General features: G+C 39.4%; 1 protein-coding gene across 7 annotated transcripts in view; it reads left to right on the forward strand.

Annotated features, from left to right (window-relative positions):
* LOC148845914 (Tetratricopeptide repeat (TPR)-like superfamily protein) overlaps window positions 1–20,589 on the forward strand; it is a 58,369-nt gene that overhangs the window by 27,374 nt on the left and 10,406 nt on the right. For 5 of the 7 annotated variants that reach the window (XM_088953224.1, XM_088953227.1, XM_088953222.1 and 2 more), the window contains 3 exons: window positions 1,554–1,698; window positions 1,824–2,462; window positions 2,769–2,835. The gene's annotated coding sequence lies outside the window, so the exon portion shown is untranslated. The remainder of the gene's footprint in view (window positions 1–1,553; window positions 1,699–1,823; window positions 2,463–2,768; window positions 2,836–20,589) is intronic. The other 2 variants (XM_088953226.1, XM_088953228.1) reach the window with 1 other exon arrangement.

The raw sequence follows: 20,589 nt of genomic DNA on the forward strand, positions 1-20,589 counted from the left end.
GAGAGCTGGCAGCAATGAGTGTTAGAGAGTGAGAGTTTCGAACTTAACCTCACTCTAACACTCTAAACATTTTATTAAGGTGCTAATCTTTGATAAATTACAGAGAGGCCCTTGAGTGGGCAAAAAAATACAAAAACAGAACATTACAGAGTATGGGCCCAGAATAAGGCCCATAACAAAGAGAAACATAACATAACATGAAATGACGGTCTATGGGCCATTCGGCCCATCTCCTCTACACTCCCAAAAGGAATCACCTACATGGACTTGGTGGTAATTCTAGACTTGTGAAAGCTTGTGGGAGTCCCATGGTTAACCTAACCCTAAATCCATTGTGATTACAAATTTAAATGTTCCATCACTAATTATATAAGTGCTAGAGATAGGGATGATCTTAGGAAGTCATCTCTAAAATCCTTCCATCATCGGTGGGAAAGTGAGTGGAGATGCATCCTAAAATGGAGCTATCTACTTGATTGTAGATGCTCTTGGACCACTTCTTGAGATGATAGGGCATTAGAGACTATTTGGGGAGGCCTATCCCAAAATGGAAAGCTCTTTATGATACCTTTGATGTTTCTATGTGATGGGTCTGTACTTATCTATTAGAAGAGGTTTAACCTAAAATGGCAAGTACGATGGAGGCTAAAAGGAAGTTCATTAGATGAATGCATAACGTATCCTTCACAAAAATGATAGGGTTATGCAGTTAAAACAGTTGATCCTATGCACATATGTTACACTCTCAAAGGTGTGAAAATGCTTCCTTTCGATATGAGGGTATTCTCAAAAATGAATAAATGGGAGTGGAACCTAGACAAAATCCCGTCTTAGGTATGATACATGATTTGAGGTCTTAAACTGACTAGATGTTCCTTCTCTTAGAACCGACGTTCAGTCCCCCTAATCATACTACTTGATTACTATAAGCAAAGGACTTAACTACATAGACTGAAAAGGCAACTTGAATATAGTCCTTACATCTGAAAAGTTACAAAAGGTTGTGATTGAGGATACCCTTGAAGATCCTAAAGAGGATGCTTTTGAGCGTAGAAGAAGAGTAGATTGTGATTGGCGAAATAAGATTTCTCTTGCAAAATGTTACATTCTTACAAAATGTCACCAAAGACTCCTGAGGAAGTAGAGAACATGAAGTTCCCTTATTCCTCCATAATAGGGAGCCTCATATATGCAATGTTGTGCACTTGCCTTGACATAACACAGGCTATCAGTGTAGTAAGCAGATACTAGTCCAACCCTGGAGGATATGATTCACTTATGATTTGGCTTCAATTTTTCTTTCTTTTTTATATTTCTTCATGGCTTCCACTTGTATGTGTTTCAGAAGTTTGTTCTGATGGAGATGTCCTTTCATGCCTAATCGTAGGTTAACTCACCAATAGGTATTTGTCATGGTGGTACTCCCACTTCTGATTTCATATTTCTGGGATGTGTTTGATAATAATAATAGTTATGAATTTTGTATTTTTTATTATTTTTTCGATTAACAAACTCCATTTGCTCTGTTTGATAGTGCATGTTTTCTTCTGTAGGCGTTCAATACACAACATGTGCTCCCAATCGAAGTAGTAGAAAGGCTCTGAGGCATGTTTACCATGTGTCAATGAACAAAGTCAAGGGGATGGAGTTGGAGCTACTAGTAGCAATATTACCTGATAGCAGTTGGTATTCTCCATGGTATGTCATATGCTACTGTAAATTTCGTGAATTTGTTGCATTAGATAAATTCTGATCTGGATTTTTGGAATTACAAATATAAGGAAACTTATTTGAAAATTGCCATAATTCTATATTGTTTTCAGGTGATCTCAGACGGATATGTGAACCAGCTATGGGTTCAATATCACAACACTGTCAACCAGAGCAAGTCTTCAGGATTAATGTGGTGCTGAAAATCATTGTTAAGGCCGGACCGAACAACTTCAGATGAGTGAACTACACTAATGCTTTACGAATGTGCATATGAATTCAAAAGTGCAGACGTACGTGAAAGAGCTTCATTTTATATACATATTCCCATGCACTTGTTTCATATGGAAGGAAGAATTACTGTTGTAGCTGGTTGATACCATCCCTTGGAAGATGCCATTTGATTGGTGCTATACCAACCATAATATTTGGAGCAGATGTCACTCATCCATATAATGGAGAACAAACTAACCCCTTGACTGCAGATTTAAGATCATTCAAATGTGTTCAATGCTATTCAAGTATCATATTCATCTGTAAATCAACAGATTGAATGGTAACAAGTATCAGTTTTGGCCATAGGTGGTAGGTTCTCAAGACTGCACGAATTCACTACATATGCTGGATGCTGGTCTGGTTTGTGTCCAAGGTCATGGACAGGACTCTGGTATCATTAGTGAAAAGATGTCAACATTTCAACAACATATGTGGGAAAAGGCCCCATGAAGCAAAGCATGTTCTTCACCCATATGGTAATTTCTTTAACAAGTTGAGATCATAGTAGAAAAGATTGAACGAACATCCCCACGTGTTGGTCGGCATAATGACCCAACCGAAGAAAAGTTTAGCCGGTTGAGAGTAATGGTTACTATTAAAGTCTGGTTGAATTTCTTTCCTGCCATATCGACCAGAAAACTGCTCCTGGGACCAATTGCCATAGGATTTTCCCTTTCTTGATTAAACCTTTGATCCACCAACCTTTTACAAAAGCTTCAACTGATGCTGGGCAGCAACTTTTGATGGCAAAAATTCTGAAAAATTTCACCTAAATGTTGTAGGTGAAACTGCAATGCAGCAGCAGGTGGTCACCTGATTCTTCTATTCTGTTCCATAACACACATTCAGGTGAGTCAATCATCATTCCCCTCCTAATTGGATTTTCTTTTGTAAGAATCTTGTTCAGATAGGCAGACCAAACAAAGAAAGCCACCTTTGAAGGGATATACTTGTCTAGATTAGATACCAAGGAAAATCCTACTCGTCCTCTTGAGCCACACCCTTCTGTCCTCTGAGTTAAAATCAATTTGCATGCTGTACAGCTTCTGGAGTAGCCTTCCAAAAGGTTCAATCTCCTAATCATTCAAAGCTCTTATAAACTGTGGGATCCAGACATGATCCCCATTCTGGAACTGCACAGAATCATCCACATTTGCCTCCTTATCAACTGCGACTGCAAAGAGTTCTGGGAAATCATCCTTCAACAAATTGCTTCCACACCAGCAATCCATCCAGGATCTAATCCTGGTTCCTTTCCCTATTTCAAACTTGATTTCCTTGCTAAAAAAACTGTAGCTCTTTTCTATTCCTTTCCAAACCAAGCAACCAAACGACTGATTTTTTTCCCTCCTAGATCCCACCCCTCATTTTTTTGTACCATACTTTGCTTGAATTACTCTTTTCCACAGACAACTCCCTTGTTGTTCAGACTTCCAGAACCACTTACTAAGAAATGCTAAGTTCAATTCTCTAAGTTTTCTTATGCTCAATCCCCCATTCTTCTTTTGTTTAAACACCTTTCCCTAGTGCACCAAATGAACTTTTTTACCGTCCTTCTCTCAACTTGAGAGACCATCCCTACTGGGATTGGTAAAGCGATAATAAGTAGACAGGTAAAGAAGATAGAACACTCTTTATTAGAGTGAGCTTACCCCATTTGATAGTTACCTTGCTTTCCATCCAGCCAGCCTTTTCTCAATCCTTTCCACAATTAGTTCCCATTTAATAGTTATCTCATTTTATTTTGATCTGTTTTTATTGAATATAGATTGATGGTTTCCATGTCTTCTTTGTTTTTCTTTCATCTCATTTTATTCAAAATTTTACAAAGTTGTTGATTTTGACTTATGTGATATCTTGAGTACATCCGTCTTGTTGATATATGGCAAAACTGAGATTAGATTAGTATGATCATGCATTCTTATGTCTAGGCCAGGTTAATGTAATTGTTGGGTTGGGTTAATAGTGAGTTATATAATTTTTTAAGTTGCATAAATATCTAGAATAGATTAATACAGTTAAATCCTCATCTTATTCCATTTTGTCATACATGAGTTGTACAGATTATTGAAGTAGGTTATTCCTAGTTTATGCCCTCTTTTCATATCCCCTCTAGATCCCTTTAATATGATTTGTCCATGGTTGCATTTCATTTTATTTTATGCAATTTTCTTTTAGAACTTGACATGAGTTATTGTTGAAGATTAATCAGTTTTATGATGTTTTTCTGAGTAGATGTTTTATGTTAGTTGTTAGATAGGAGGTGGGGACCACTATAGTTATGTGAGTCCAAATTTTATTATGTTTTTGAGTGTTATATATGTTTTATGTTTTGCCGCCCTATAAGGGCATGGTTGTCTTTGTACTGTTCTATTATTTTTAGTATAAATAATAAGTGAAGGGGGCGGCCAGATCATTGCTCTCTTTTGTTTTCAACTTCTCTTCTCTTCTTCTCCTTCTCTCTTCCTTCTCTCTTCAAGAAACTACTTTTCTTTCATATTTTTTAATTCAGCAGATTTCTACTTGGTATCAAAGCATCAACTAGGGTTTCTTGAAGCATTCTCATGTAGCCCTAGATCAGCCGATTGCATGAAGTAGTAAAGGGCTGATTGATCTGCTATTGATTGCCCAATTCTTGGATTTTTTGGTGGGATCTAGTCATCAGGAAGGTGATCTACTGTTCAACATCAAAATCAGGAAGAACTGGAGTACGGGGAAGAGTCCCAGAAAAGTTGGACTCTTTGTTTTTGATCTGATCTTGGGCATCCAGGTATTGTTAGTTTTCTTTTGATTTTCTAAAGAGGGCGGTTTGGTTTCCGGAATTTGCTGAGCCTCCTGGAGTGATCGATTCACTCTTTTCTCTGTTGGGAGGCGTGGGGAGGAGAGAGATTTCTCTCCAGCTAGGGTTTTCTTCTTCCGGAAGGGTTGGTTTTTGTGTGTGTGATATTAAAGTATTTTTTGAAGGTCTCCAATCTATTTTTTCTTATTGTTGAACTGTTTGAAGTAAGATGGAGAGTTGGAATACCGAGATGAAATCTACTGATACTGTGGGACTGGGTGTTGGAGGTAGTAGTGATATTTTTGGGTCTGGGATCATTACTACAGTAAAACTTGATAGTACAAATTATTTGGAGTGGGCACAATCAGCTAAGATGGCCATTGGTGCTCGTGGAAAATTAGAGTATCTCACCTGGGGAGGAGAAGAAACCTGATGCAGACTCTTCCCGATGGGTGCAGGAGAATTACATGGTAATGTCTTGTCTATGTAATTCTATGTTACCTCATATTGCAAAAAAATTCCTATGGGCTAATACTGCTAAGGAGATTTGGGATGGAGTGGTTGAAACCTACTCTCAGAAGCAAAATGAAGCCAGAGCCTATCAGTTAAGAAATCAGGTGATAAGTATGAAACAGGGAGAAAAACCTATTGTTGTGTATTTCTCAATGCTGAAAACCCTATGGCAGGAAATAGATCACTTAGAAACTGTGGTATGGGAAAGTGTAAATGATGCAGCAACTTATCACAGATTGGTAGAGAGGAATAGGGTTTTTGAGTTCTTGGCAGGGCTAAACCCTGAATTTGACATTGCTAGTAAGCATATTCTTTCTAGGGAGGGTGTGACTCTTTCTCAGGCATATGCATTTGTCTCTAGAGAGGAGAGTAGGAGGAATGTAATGCTGAAACAGCCTGGGATTGACCAGTCGACTATGGTTGGTACAACAAAACCTAAGCCAAATGGAGGCAGGGGGAGTAGTGAGACTAGAAGGGAAGATAAGGACTTGGTGTGTGATTATTGCAAGAAGCCTAAGCATACCAGGGACACTTGTTGGAAGCTTCATCCAAATCTTCTGCCTGCTCGAATAAGGAACAAGAAGGGAAATGCAAATGTAGTCACTACAGGAGACTCTTTGGCCCCTCTTTCCCAAGGAATCCATTGCAGTAGCAACAGTGACAACAGAATTGGAGAGGTTTGGACAGCTTATGAGTAAGAAAGATTCACCTAGCTCTAGCCTTCTAGATGGACAGCAGAATGCAGGAGCCAACTACACCACTTCCTTTGCACATACAGGTAGTTCATATGCAATTGCAAATCTTGCATCCACTTTAGGTAAGGAGGGACCTCCTTGGATTATAGACTCAGGAGCATCCGAGCACATGACTAATGCCCCTACCCTTTTCAGTTCCTATCAATTGTGCTCTGGTAGAGACAAAGTCTCTATAGAAGATGGTTCACATATGCCCAATGCTAGGAAGGGGACAGTTAGAGTGACCAATGATATAACTCTATCTTCTGTTTTACATGTCCCTAGACTTCATACCAACCTACTGTCTGTTAGTTCTTTGACAAAAAAATTGAATTGTTCCGTGACCTTTCTTCCTAGTAATTATGTTTTGCAGGATCTGGAGTCAAAGTAGTTGATTGGGAGTGGTCGTGAGGTGAATGGAGTCTACCTTCTATATGAGATTCTGAGACATTAGGGCCATCATGTTAGCAGTAGCAGTAGTAGTGGGTTAGAGTTAGTGAACCAAGTTATGCTTTGGCACAATTGCTTGGGACATCTTTCTTTTAGTTCTTTGAAATGTCTTTTTCCAAAGTTGTTCGAGTTTGTTCAGTTATCTACTTTGGAATGTGAGAGTTGTCAGTTGGGAAAGCATTGTAGATGGTCTTCTGTTTGTTTGTGGGGGCCATATCATATCCCTTCCATGGAAGGATTCCGCCACTTTCTCTTGTTTGTGGATGATTATACACGATATTCTTGGATATATTTGATGAGATCACGTGATGAGGTTCCTAACTTGGTACGACAGTTCCACTAGATGGTTCTCATACAATTTGGAGTGAAACTAAGGCTTTTAGATCAGATAATGCTAGAGAGTACTTTGAAAAGGACCTGACCACATATCTCTTAAAACATGGTGTAGTTCACCAGAGTAGTTGTGCATATACACCGCAACAGAATGGAGTTGTTGAGAGGAAAAACAGACACATTGTGGAGGTGGCAAGGAGTCTTATGGTGTGTGCTTCAGTTCCTGTGCAATTTTAGGGAGATGCAGTTCTTACAACCGTGCATTTGATTAACCGTGTTCCTTCACGGACTTTGGGATTTAAGGTGTCATTTAGTCTTCTTTTTCCAGATGGGGAGATATTTCATATACCTCTGAGGGTTTTTGCCTGTGTTTCCTTTGTTCACATTATTGGCCCTCATAGCAAGAAATATGATCATAAGGCCAAGAAATGTGTTTTTATTATGTATGCTCAGAACCAAAAGCGGTATTGCTGTTCTGACCCAGTGTCGAGGAGCAGATTTGTCACTATAGATGTTACCTTCTTTGAATCGACCTTCTTCTTCTTGAGTGGTTCTCCTTAGGGAGAGAGTTTTAGGGAGAAGAACTCACAATCTGTTCCTCTTCCTGTTTCTTTGGTGCCTCCATCAATTCAGCCGACACCTGCACCTCCAGTTTCAGTACTTGAGCCACTACAGGCAGCCTCACAGAAATATCAGCGCCGGCAGATGATGGTTGACTCCACACATCCTCAACCCTCACCACTCTATATTAGTCCTTCTGAAACTCCAGATTCGGCAGATACAATTCCAGGTATTCCTCTTGAGCCTGAGCCTGTTATGTTTTCTGATGATAATGTTTCTGTCCCTAACACCATTGTTGCAGCTGATCCCGCTGAACTTGATCTTCCCATTGTGTTTCGTAAGGGGAAGAGAAAGTGTACAGCACATTGCATTTCACACCATCTTTCCTATAGTGCCTTATCACCCTCCTACCATGCTTTTCTTTCTTCCCTGGATTCTGTGTCTATACCCAGGAATGTTACTAAGGTTCTCTCCAAACCTGAGTGGAAAACAACCATGCAAGATGAGATGGATGCTTTGGTCAAAAACCAAACTTGGGAAATAGTTGATCTCCCCCCAGACAAGGAGACAGTCGGATGTAGATGGGTATTCACAGTGAAGTATAAGGCCGATGGCAAGATAGAGAGGTACAAGGCAAGGTTGATAGCAAAAGGGTATACTCATACCTATGGTGTTGATTACCTAGAAACCTTTGCACCAGTAGCTAAGATGAGTTCAGTTCGTATCCTTTTATCTCTAGCAGCCACCTATTCATGGCCCTTGTTCCAGCTTGATGTCAAAAATGCCTTTCTCAATGGTGATTTACAGGATGAGGTATATATGGACATTCCAGCAGGCTTTTATGAAAATGTTGGTTAAGGAAAGGTGTGCAAACTCAGAAAATCTTTGTATGGACTAAAACAGTCACCTAGGGCTTGGTTTGACAGGTTCAGAGGGGCACTCATCCGTTTTGGATACACACAGACATAGTCTGATCACACCCTCTTTGTGAATAGGAGAGATGCTCTGGTGTCAATTCTGATTGTGTATGTGGATAGTGGTGACAGAAAATGATCTGGAGGAGATTGATGATCTCAAAAAATCATTGCAGCAAGAATTTGAGATCAAAGATTTTGGTGAGCCCAAATACTTCTTAGGGATTGAAGTTGCAAGATCCAAGCATGGGATCTTCATTTCATAGAGAAAGTATGTACTTAACCTACTGCAGGAGACTGGGAAGCTGGGGACCAAACCAGCAGGCACTCCTATTGATTCAAATCACATAATTAATGGTGTGGATAGTGAGTTGGTAAAGGATGTGGGAAGATATCAAAGAATGGTGGGCCGACTATTGTATTTGTGTATGGCACGATTAGGGGTGTCAACGGTATTCGAAAATCCGATGTCAAATTCGATATTCGGCATAATCGAATCGAATTCGGATAATTCGAATATCTAATCAGTCGAATTCGGATATCCTATTCTTACCAAATAGTTAATTGGATTCGAATTCGGATATGACCTGATTTGATTCGATAAATATCCGAATTCGACCGATTATTTAATGCTTATATATAATATATAAAATATTTTATATAATTTATATATAATAATTAAGTTATATAAATAATTTATATATTGATATACTTTATATCAATAAAATATTTATGTTATATATTTATTAATTATTTAAATAAATAATTAACTGAATTCGAATCGAATCGAATATTTGAATATTTAATCGGATTCGAATTCGAATATTAATTTTCAATATCCGTCGGATATCGAATCAAATTCGGATATCGGATTTTCTAATCGGATTCGAATTCGGATATTGCCTGATCCGATTCGAATTCAATCCGTTTACACCCCTAGACACGAGCAGATATTTCTTATGCTATCAGTGCTGTGAGTCAGTACATGCATGCACCTCAAGTTCAGCACTGAGAAGCTATTGGGAGAATACTTGCATATCTGAAAAAGCACCCTGACAGAGGCATTCTTTACTCAAATCATGAGAATCTGAAGCTAGAATCCTATACAAATGCAGACTAGGTAGGATGCTTAGATGACAGGAGGTCTACATCAGGAGTGTGTATCTTTGTAGGTGGAAATTTGATCTCCTGGAAGAGTAAGAAGCAAGCGGTTGTGGCAAGGTCAAGTGCATAGGTTGAGTATAGATCCATGGTTCCTGGTGTCTTAGAATTTCTTTGGATTAGATCTCTTTTGAGGGAGATTGGGGTGAAAGCAAAGGAACCTATGATGTTATACTGTGACAATCAGGCTGCAATCAATATTGCCCACAATCCAAATCAGCATGATAGTACAAAACACATTGAAGTTGATAGACACTTTATAAGAGAAAGGGTAACAACCGGAGAAGTTTGTTTACCTTATGTCTCTTCAGAGTTGCAGCTGGGTGATGTTCTCACTAAAGGGGTGGCAAAGAACAAGCTTGGACATGATCTACGCAAGTTGGGAATGTGTGACATTTACTCCCAACTTGAGGGGGAGTGTTGAAAATTAATCGGTTTTATGATGTTTTTCTGAGTAGATGTTTTATGTTAGTTGTTAGATAGGAGGTGGGGACCACAATAGTTATGTGAGTCCAAACTTTATTATGTTTTTGAGTGTTATATATGTTGTTTTATGTTTTGCCGCCCTATAATGGCATAGTTGTCTTTGTACCGTTCTATTATTTTTAGTATAAATAATAAGTGAAGGGGGCGGGCAGATCATTTCTCTCTTTTCTTTTCAACTTCTCTTCTTCTCTTCTTCTCCTTCTCTCTTCCTTCCAAGATTTAAAATGTCGATGTCGATGGAAATGTCGCTTACCAAAATATAGGACATATGTCGGAAATGTCGGAAATGTTGAGGGGAAATATTGTAAAAATTAGAGACATTGTGGAAATATGCAAAGATATTTTGTAAAATGATAAAAGAAGCATGAATACATATTTATAGACTATTATCTTATTCCCAACCATTATATAAAGCTAAGAAACTAAGATCAATAACAAATTAGTAAATGACAATTTACTGATTTATTATGCATTTTGATGTTTTTACAAGGTTATCTGATATTTTCTTTTCTTATTTTCAATTCCCATTTATTATAAATTCTAATATATTTATTTCACACTAGTGAATAGAAATACATTTATTCTGATTTTTTAAATATTAAAGTTATAATACATTATGTTTTATTATAAATTTAATAAACTGATTCTCCTTTTTTGTAGTATTAAGATTATGATAAATTTTGATTTCTTATAAAACTTAATGAATTTATTATGATTTTTTGTACTAAATTTATAATAAATTATGATTTAGTATAAAATTTATTAAATTTTTTCTGATTTTTTATATTAAATGTAGAATATGATTTATTATAAAATTTAATAAACATTTTCTGATTTTAATAAATATTTTAGAAAATACTAACTAGTTAATATTTTATTACTTGAAAAATATTTTATGTTTTATGTTATAAAGTAATTAATTTATTCTTTTGTTTTTATATTTTGTTAATTCTTTTTTTATAAATGTTTTGTTTGAAATATTAAATAGAAATTATTAATGGAAATATTATTAATGTACATTAGTCGACATCTTGTCGAAATTAGTTGACATTCTGTCGACATAATAGGAAAAACTGCATTTTTTTGGTTATTTGGACCGATTTGGTCGACATTTCCGAAATATAGGAAATGTCGATCAAAATAATGTAATTTTTATATTACCATCCATTTTCATGTCGGTGAGCCTCGACATCATATGTCGGGCGACATTTGGCGACATTTGAAACCATGCTTCCTTCTCTCTTCAAGAAACTACTTTTCTTTCATATTTTTTAATTCAGTAGATTTCTACTACTATCTAAATTTAGGTAGTTATCCTCATCTTTCTTAGAATTTAATTAAACTTAGTTTAGTTTGATAGGTTGCCCAAGTTATTTTGTCATATTCCACTCTGCATTTCTACAGACCATTTGAACAAGCAAATTAACTAACCCTCCTTTTCCTTTTATAACTTTTTAGATTTATTTTATATGCTGACTATTTTATTGTGAAGGGATGAGATATCCATCGTATGGATGCCCGAATCCTGCGGAATAGAGTGGGCGAATTTCAAAAATCTCTCTATCCTACTGGGAATCGTATTCCCTATTTTAGAAAAATCATATTTTTCAATGATCAATCTTGAACCAAGAACCGAACCAGATTTGAACAAAAGGAGGCGACAAGAGAGATTTAGCGCAGTGATGCTGAATTCTCTCTTCTGTGATTCCAGCTCTGAAGAGGATGTGAATGAATGTCTTCTAAAGGCTACCACCCCTTCCTCCTTTTATAAGCTTAAAGGGATCAGCTCCTAATCCCATTAGGAGTTGCTGATCCAAATCATATTTGGACTAGAATTCCCTTTAAGTGATAAGGGTAAACCCTTATCTTATCTGCAGATTAGATCAGCCCCTTCCTAATGTGAAGGATCATATCCACTCATATTCGTGAGTTTTCCCTTTGGCCTCTGTCAGACAAGGTTCAGAGCCGTTTTCAGGTAAACCTTTCTATCCAGTGAGTGCTCACCCATCATATTCGTGAATGCCAAGGTACCGTGAGAGAGTTCCCATTTTCTGGTGAAGCCCCTCCCACATCGGTCTATGATGCCCCTATCATCTTATGAAACACTCAGACAAGCCCAACAGCAAATGGATAGCCCCTTTTCCGGTGCGTTTCCTCATTACTGAAGGACCCATCCTCATGCTAATGATGGAAGGCTTTTAGAGAGTTCGTCATATGAATCTCCCTATCACATGCACTCATATTTGCTGGAGGGAACGAAAAATTACGCCCTAGATTGATTTAGGTCAAACCAAAGTGGCTTCTACTGACTTTGATAAAGCCAGATTTCGGTGGGCCCAAATCGACTAGGATTCCGCACGTATCCTCTTCAGGAGGTGTGGGACCCACCACTGAGAGAGGTCATCCAATGACCAGCAGAGACACCATGGCAATGATGTGCATTCAGCCATGGTGTGCGCAAGAGCCACTATCGAATCGGCATGGGCCAAGCACTTATGGCCCATGAACGTAGCACATCACACATCCATACATCACACGCAAGGAAGAATTGATCCAATCAATTAATAACTGTAAAGCCCATAATATTAATCATTAATATTATCTAGATATATGGGCCAAAATTAGGGTTGATCAATTTGGTCCATATAGCTTTATCTGCGAAGTGGGCTTTTAGCAGTTTTAACAATTTAAAACTGGGCCTTTACAGGTTGGGCCGAATTAAACATTCAATCAATTATCAATCCTTAGGCCCATTTGTGGGAGAATTAGGGCTGACATTCAGCCTTGATCGAACCCCAGATTCGGTCCAACCAGTTTGGACCAATCTGGTTCGAATGGGTCTAGGGTTTGATCTTTAATTAAAGATTTAATTCAAGAAATTAATCTGAAATTAAATACTGATAAAAGAAAAACAAGAATCAATCAGATAGGGTTGTTCGCACAATCCATTCTGCAAAACAGAGGTTAGATCACAGTTTGCAGTTTCATAAACTGCAAATCGCAGATAACGATTCTCCCATCTGCGAAATCTCCTTCCTTGCGCTGCCATCTTCGATTCAAAATAAAAATAAATAGAAAACCTAATTTCTATTATAATTACATCAGATCGAATGCCTATACATTCAGTCTAAAAATAAAAATAAAAAATTATTTTACAGACCAAATGTAATAAAATAATCAAGAAACTACAAAAACGCAGGTTCCTTGCGCCAATCAAGATTTTGATCTCCATGTGTACGAACAGCCTATAAATCAAGAAAATTATATAGAACAATTCTAAATAATATTCAGATTTATAAAAATATAATTTTAGATTAATCGCCCATTAACTGGAAACAAATTTTCCAGAAAAACCTTATATCTGCGCAAATCGGGTAGAACGCCTTCTGCCCATTTGCGCAGGTTCAGTTTTGATCCAATTCGGTTCAAGATTTGAACCATGGCTCTGATACCACTGAAGGGATTAGATATCCATCGTATGGACGCCCGAATCTTGCGGAATCGAGTGGGCGAATTTCAAAAATTTCTCTCCATCCTACTGGGAATCGTATTCCCTATATTAGAAAAATCATATTTGTTAGAGTTAGCCGAATAAGGGTAGATTAGTCATCTCACCTTCGTTAAGTTATGAGCTTATGTGGCAGTCTTATTAGAGGTTATCTGTCCCATACTTAAGTAGGGGCAGTTTAGTCCTTGTACATTTAATTAGAAGCCTAATCACTATTAAGAGGTCGACTGATAGGGTTTAGCTATCAAGTTCGACAGTTCTTTCATCTTCTTCTTCTTCTCTTCTCTTTCTTCTTTTCCTTACTGGTTCGGACTACTGTAGCTACAGTAGCTAAAATAGCTACAGTAGCTAAAATAGCTACAGTAAAAACATGGTCTACAGTAGCTACAGTAAAAACATGGTATCAGAGCGTGACAACTTCAGTTCGTGACCTGTTTCAGTTTGTGACAACTTCAGTTCGTGCTTCAATTCTCTCCTTTTCTTCTCTGGGCTGTTAATGGAAAAAAGTGATTCGTCCCAGGCCTGAAACATCACAGCTCTTTTTTTTCCGGTGCACAGAACCTTCTTTCCTAAGAAAACAACTTCAGCAGTGAATGGTTGGCTGAAGCTCTCAAACGAAGGGACTGCTGTAGGATCTGGAACATCAAACTCTTGACAGCAGCACTTAGTTGGTGATTAGGAATTCAGATTAGAGGCAGCATTGAAAGAGTATCATGGCAGCAATGGGAGATGGCTGTAGTGATCAGAAACCTAGTGTGGTGGTTTCCTCTGACTATCTAGGTGTACAGATGACCTCAATTAAACTGAATGGTGAGAACTATGTTCCATGGGCCAAGTCGGTGGAAGTTTTTCTCAAGGCAAAGAGAAAAGTGAAGCATGTGAAAGAAGATAAACCACCGGCTGACTCTCCAGGGTTTGATGATTGGGAACAGGAGGATGCTTAAATCATGACATGGCTATGGAACGGTATGGAACCCAAAATAAGTGCCAACTTCATGTTCTTAGATACAACTAAGGACATATGGGAACATGCCAAGAAGCTGTATTCTGGGCAAGATAATACTACAAGGGTATATCAGCTCTATCAGGAGTACTTTGGTCTGCAACAAGGAAATAAAACCCTAGAAGAGTACTATGCCAGTATGAAGAACGTCAGAAATGAACTCAATGTCTATCATCCTCTCACTCCAGATGTTAAGGTTCAGCAACAGAGGGAACAACTAGATGTCACAAGGTTCTTAGTGGGGTTGAAATCAGAGTATGAACCAGTTAGAGCCCAAATATTGGGGGGCTCTACCCTTCCTACACTTGAGGAAGTGTTTGCTCGGCTTTGCAGGATTTCTTTGGGACAGATAGAGAATCCCACACAGTTTGATAGATCAGCTTTTGTAACAGCTAGAGGAGGTGGACGTGGTACGAAAGGGAGAGGACATGCCTCCCGAGGAGGTCGTGGTGGTTCCATATTTGGCCGTGGTGGTGGTCGTGACTCAGGGGGAGACCGTGGCAAAGAAAAAGGCAGCTCTACAAGGAAGTGTACCCACTGTGGCAGGGAAGGGCATTCCGTAAATTTCTGTTATGATCTTCATGGCCGCCCTCCCTCTAAATGGGCCAATCATGCTATTGCTGGTGGGGTTGATGTCAGTGATAATCAACAGGCAGACCTAACTCCTTCCACATCTACATCTGTTTCCGGAAGGGAGATGGTGAGTGTACCGCGTGATGAGTATGAACGGTTCCTTCAGTCCACTTCACAGCACACTACTGCTACTCTTTCCCACTCAGGTATAGCTTGCCTGTCATCTAAAACCTCTCCTTGGATTATTGACTCTGGAGCCTCTGATCACATGACCGGGACTCCAGGTGTGTTCTCTTCTCTCTTTGAAACTTCCACATCTCAAACTGTTACCCTTGCCAATGGTTCCTCCTCTCCCATCTGTGGTGTTGGCAATGTTGACATGGCTTCTCTTTCTTTATCATCTGTTCTATATGTCCCTAAGTTTCCATTCAATCTTATGTCTGTTAATAAATTAACCAAGACTCTTAACTGCTCTGTTACTTTTTTCCCTTCCTCTTGTGTTTTTCAGGATCTCAGGACGGGGAAGAAGATTGGTGGGGGGCATGAAGCTGGTGGATTGTATTACCTTGACGGTGGTGGATCGTCAGTTGCACTTCAGACTTCACTCACTCCTCTACAGTGGCATTGTCGACTGGGACATCCTTCTCTCAAGGCACTCAAGATACTAGTTCCGTCTTTGAGTCATTTGTTAGTGTTACAGTGTGAGTCGTGTCAGTTTGGGAAACATCGTCGTGTTTCCTTCAGTCCTAGAGTTGAAAGTCGTATGTTGAGTCATTTTGCTTTGGTTCATTCAGATGTTTGGGGCCCGATCAAAATAGTCTTATAATGGTTACAAGTATTTTGTCACTTTTATTGATGATTGTTCAAGAATGACATGGATTTATTTAATAAAAGAAATGAGTGAATTATTTTCCATTTTTCAAAAATTCCATGCTGAAATACATACATAATTTGGTGTTCCAATCAAAGTTCTTCGTTTAGATAATGGTCGTGAATATTTTCTAATTTCCTTTCAACAGTATTTAGAACAGCATGGCATCATTCATCAAACTTCTTGTGCATCCACTCCTCAACAAAATGGGGTGGCTGAACGGAAGAACCGTCATCTCCTTGAAACAGCTCAGTCTATTCTTCATCATATGAGTGTTCCTAAACGGTTTTGGAGTGATGCTGTACTTACTGCATGTTTCCTCATTAATCGGATGCCCTCCTTTATTCTTCATGGTCGGTTTCCCTTCTCTATCTTGTTTCCCACCTTGTCTCCCTTTCCATTAACACCTCGTATCTTTGGCTGTGTGTGCTTTGTTCACAATTTGAGTCCTGGAATAGACAAGTTGGATGCACACTCCATTAAGTGTGTCTTTCTTGGCTACTCTCGGACTCAAAAAGGGTACAAGTGTTACAATCCCATTACTCGGAAGTGCTATGTCTGTCCTGATGTCACCTTTTTTGAGTCTGTTCCCTTCTTCTCAGGAACTGAAGCATCTTCGTCTCCACCTTTACTTCCTCTTCCTCTTCCGGTCAGTGATCCCGTTCCGGGTGTTCCTGTTGGAGTTGACTCGTCATCTCATCCAGTGCAGATCCCTACTGAACGACCACCAATTCGACAAGTGTATACACGTCGAACGACACCGGCCCCTCCTCCAGCTTCTACCTTGTCCACGGATCCTGTCGTTGCTCCTGTTGCTGAACCTTCAGGACTTGACCTACTCATTGCCTTACGGAAAGGTAAACGTAGTTCTACTCTCCATCCCATTTCCAATTTTGTTTCAGTATCTCGCCTTTCTGCCTTACATTGCCAATTTGTTTCACTATTGTCATCTATTTCCATACCTAACAATGTCCAAGAGGCTCTTAGTTCACCTGGGTGGAGGCAGGCAATGGAGGAGGAACTCTCTGCTCTTCAACATAATCACACGTGGGAGCTCACTATTCTTCCCCCCTGGTAAGCATGTTGTGGGTTGTAAATGGGTGTATACTGTTAAATACTTGCTAGATGGTAATGTGGAGCGTCTGAAAGCCAGACTTGTTGCTAAAGGGTATTCACAGTTGTATGGAGTGGACTATATGGAGACCTTCTCTCTAGTGGCTAAGATTAGCTCTGTCCATGTGTTAATTTCCCTGGCAGTTATGTATGATTGGCCCTTATTTCAACTTGACATAAAAAATGCCTTCCTTCATGGTGACCTTATAGAAGAGGTATATATGGAGCAACCACTTGGGTTTGTTGCTCAGGGGGAGGCTGGTAAGGTGTGCAGACTGAAAAAGGCAATTTATGGGTTGAAACAATCGCCTCATGCTTGGTTTGGAAGTTTAGTGAAGTGGTGAAGAATTTTGGAATGAAACAATGCTAGGTTGATCACTCAGTGTTCAGCTATGACTCAGAAGCTGGAAAGATTTTATTAGTGGTCTATGTGGATGATATTGTCATAACTGGCAGTGACAAATTGGGGATCGACAAACTCAAGGTCTTTCTGCAAAATCATTTTCAAACAAAAGACCTTGGGACATTGAAGTATTTCTTGGGTATAGAAGTTGCTAGATCAAGACAAGGTGTAAACCTGTGCCAAAGAAAATATGTTCTCGATCTATTGGACGAAATAGGATTGTTAGGTGCAAAACCGGCTGAGACTCCTATGGAACCAAATGTTAAGTTGAGCGGTGATACAGGGGAAATATTTGATGATCCTGGAAGGTATAGACGACTAGTGGGGAAGCTGAACTATTTGACTATCACGAGACCAGACATCTCCTTTGCAGTCAGTGTGGTGAGCCAATTTATGCAGAACCCTCGTATATCTCACTGGGATGCAGTTCTTAGAATTGTAAGATATTTGAAGGGAGCTCCAGGCCATGGGCTATTGTATAAACCAGGAGGAAAACTTGAAGTAGTTGGGTACACGGATGCAGATTGGGCGGGCTCTGTGTCTGATAGAAGATCTACTACAAGTTACTGCACATTTCTTGGAGGAAATCTTGTGACGTGGAAGAGTAAAAAGCAGACGGTTGTGGCTAGAAGTAGTGCTGAAGTCGAGTACAGAGCCATGGCACACACTACATGTGAATTAGTGTGGTTGAGGAATCTCCTACAAGAAATCGGGTTCCACATGGATAAACCTATGAAGTTGTACTGTGACAATCAAGCTGCGCTCCATATCTCATCCAACCCTGTTTTTCATGAGAGAACAAAGCACATAGAGATTGATTGCCACTTTGTGAGGGAGAAGGTTCTTACTAGAGAGATAAGCACAGAACATGTAAGCTCAAGTGATCAGTGGGTAGATTTGTTTACAAAAGCCTTAAGCTCAGGGAGAGTGAATTATATATGTAACAAGCTAGGATTATATGATATATATTCTCCAGCTTGAGGGGGAGTGTTAGAGTTAGCCGAATAAGGGTAGATTAGTCATCTCACCTTGGTTAAGTTATGAGCTTATGTGGCAGTCTTATTAGAGGTTCTCTGTCCCATACTTAAATAGGGGCAGTTTAGTCCTTGTACATTTAATTAGAAGCCTAATCACTATTAAGAGGTCGACTGATAGGGTTTAGCTATCAAGTTCGACAGTTCTTTCATCTTCTTCTTCTCTTCTCTTTCTTCTTCTCCTTACTGGTTCGGACTACTGTAGCTATAGTAGCTACAGTAGCTACAGTAAAAACATGGTCTACAGTAGCTACAGTAAAAATAATATTTTTCAAAGATCAATCTTGAACCAAGAACCGAACTAGATCTGAACAAAAGCAGTAGGAGAGGGATATACCTGATACGGAGAAATAGTATCTCCCAATGGAGGTGTTCACGCCCAAGGAAGGAACAAAAAACTGCTCCCACTGAAGATGGCGCAGTGCAGGATGGAGTAGAATCAGCAGCGTTCTTCAAAAGAACCAGATCCTTCGCAAGTATCAGCTGGATGGCACGCGAGCACTTCTTCTAATCAGCCCTTTCGCAAAGGACTGATATCAAGATCCAATCTTGATCACTCCTACTGACAAGAGGAGATCGAACTGGTAGATATGGCGGCGACAAGAGAGATTTAGCACAGTGATACTGAATTCTCTCTTCTGTGATTTCAACTCTGAAGAGGATGTGAATGAATGTCTTCTAAAGGCTGCCGCCCCTTCCTCCTTTTATAAGCTTAAAGAGATCAGCTCCTAATCCCATTAAGAGTTGCTAATCCAAATCATATTTGGATTAGAATTCCCTTTAAATGTTTAGGGTAAACCCTTATCTTATCTGCAGATTAGATCAGCCCCCTCCTAATCCTATTAGGAGGTTTTCAAATCTGAATCACATTCAGATCTAGACTCTCTGAGTGGATAGGGTTAAGGCCCAATCCTATTTGCTAATCCAATCTCAGAATTCGCCCCTCATTTAACTGATCAAATCAGCCCAGTTCGAAATGGGCTTTAGGCCCAATTAGGTTATGTGCTCACTTAGCCTTCCAAATTGCTGCCCAGTTGGGCTTCCTTGTATGGCGTGGGACCCAAACATTGATCTACACATCAGTCACATGGGTTCAGCCCAGCCTTTGTTACAAGGCCTGGCCGAATACATTGTTATGGACAGTGCACCCCCTGAAACCCATCACATGGGATCTATGGTCCCAACACTTACCCTAAGTGGTCCTTGGGCCACGCCACCTTGTAACACCCAGGGACTGTGGGCAGATGCAAGATTAGCCCATCAGGTATTACCCTCAATGGCCTTACACTTAACCTCTCAGCCCATAATGATCAAACACTGCCCAACAAGAGAAGACCTCTCACTCGGCTACAAGGAACAGTGTTGCACTCTCTACTCACATGGATCCCAGGAATTAAAACATTTTGCAAACTTTTAGATACCGTAAGGTATATACTTTTATATCTCATATAAAATATATTTTGCAAAACAAATCTCAACGATTGAAATCGGTTGCCAGCAGTCTTGTTTTCCATCAGAGAGAGTGCATCCCCAATCATTACCTTTGTCCGACAAAGGGGCTGATCCTGTCACTATGACCACCCACTCAGATGAATTCTCAGGCTGTCCCAACATACCCAAGTTTTGACCCCCACTAAGGATCTCACTGATTGGCATATCAAAGACAGTCCTATCCGACACCTAGTGTAGTATCATAATCGAGTCTAGGGGTTAGGTGTAACTTTTCAGTTTTGCCCATTAATCTCCAAGGTCCAGGGAAATATTGGAAATCCGGTCCGGTTCAAAGATTCAATTAATCCTACACTGCATGTACCTTGGGTCTCACCCTGGCGACTGAGACAGGCCACCCCAACATTTGGCAACACACCAGTGTCAGCCTTGACAGGATAAATCTCCCAGACTTATCCAACGACTGTGAACATTCTAAACTAACACGAGTCTCATAAGTGTCCAGTTTAAGGGTACTACACAGAAACACACCACAGGAACATGAATCAAATATGTACTTTATTCATTTACAATTAATTCATAATGTACATTTACAATAAATTCACTGATAGGTTGCCCAAGTTATTTTGTCATATTCCACTCTGCATTTCTACAGACCATTTGAACAAACAGATTAACTAACCCTCCTTTTCCTTTTATAATTTTTTAGATTTATTTT

The sequence above is a fragment of the Nelumbo lutea genome, chromosome 7 (genome assembly GCF_056320005.1).
Source record: "Nelumbo lutea isolate HS-2025 chromosome 7, American lotus-T2T, whole genome shotgun sequence".
NCBI lineage: Eukaryota > Viridiplantae > Streptophyta > Magnoliopsida > Proteales > Nelumbonaceae > Nelumbo > Nelumbo lutea.